This window comes from Condylura cristata, unplaced genomic scaffold, assembly GCF_000260355.1.
Source record: "Condylura cristata isolate star-nosed mole 26May11 unplaced genomic scaffold, ConCri1.0 scaffold00022, whole genome shotgun sequence".
NCBI lineage: Eukaryota > Metazoa > Chordata > Mammalia > Eulipotyphla > Talpidae > Condylura > Condylura cristata.
The window spans coordinates 23,841,666-23,842,289 of NW_004567123.1; positions in this window are offsets into that span (position 1 = coordinate 23,841,666).

Here is a 624-nt window from a genome sequence, read left to right on the forward strand (position 1 = left end):
CCTTTCGCCTCCATTCTCGCACAGATTTGGAGAGCGGTGGGGGCAAGCGACGCACAGAATCACTTCCTTCGTGGTGATCTTGGACGGGCGGAGACAGCCTCATTGACCGAGGAGGCCTGGGCTGCGCGTTCCTGAGAGCGGTTCCGGGCCGTGCCGACACGTCTGCCTTCAAAGGAGGCTTGCAGTCACGTTTAAGTGCAAAGGATGGGTACCACGGAGGTCGATCGACGCGCATTCGGCCCGCGCCGCCAGACTCGGAACTGAGCGCCTTTCTGGGCGCCTACACCAGCCTGGGTCAGAGGATCTGGAGTAGAAGGCTCCCGAACTCTGGAGCGGCATCCGGAACCGGCACTCTCTGGCCCCTCCCTCCTTGCAGCTGTGAGGTGGGAAGGGCCCAGATCGGGGCTTAGCACCTCCCCGAGAAATGCAGCACTCCAGCCCCCACCCCCTCCAAACCCCCCCTTCGCGCTCTCCTCCAGCTGCCTTCCTTCGGGCGCCCTTCTGCTGCCCCCTCTCAATTCCCCCGAGTCTCTCCTTCGTACCCCTTCTCTCAAGCCCCTCCTCGCGCCCCCTGCCTCCGGTGTTTTCCTTCCCCAACCGCCCCCCACCCCGCCTGACTGCGAG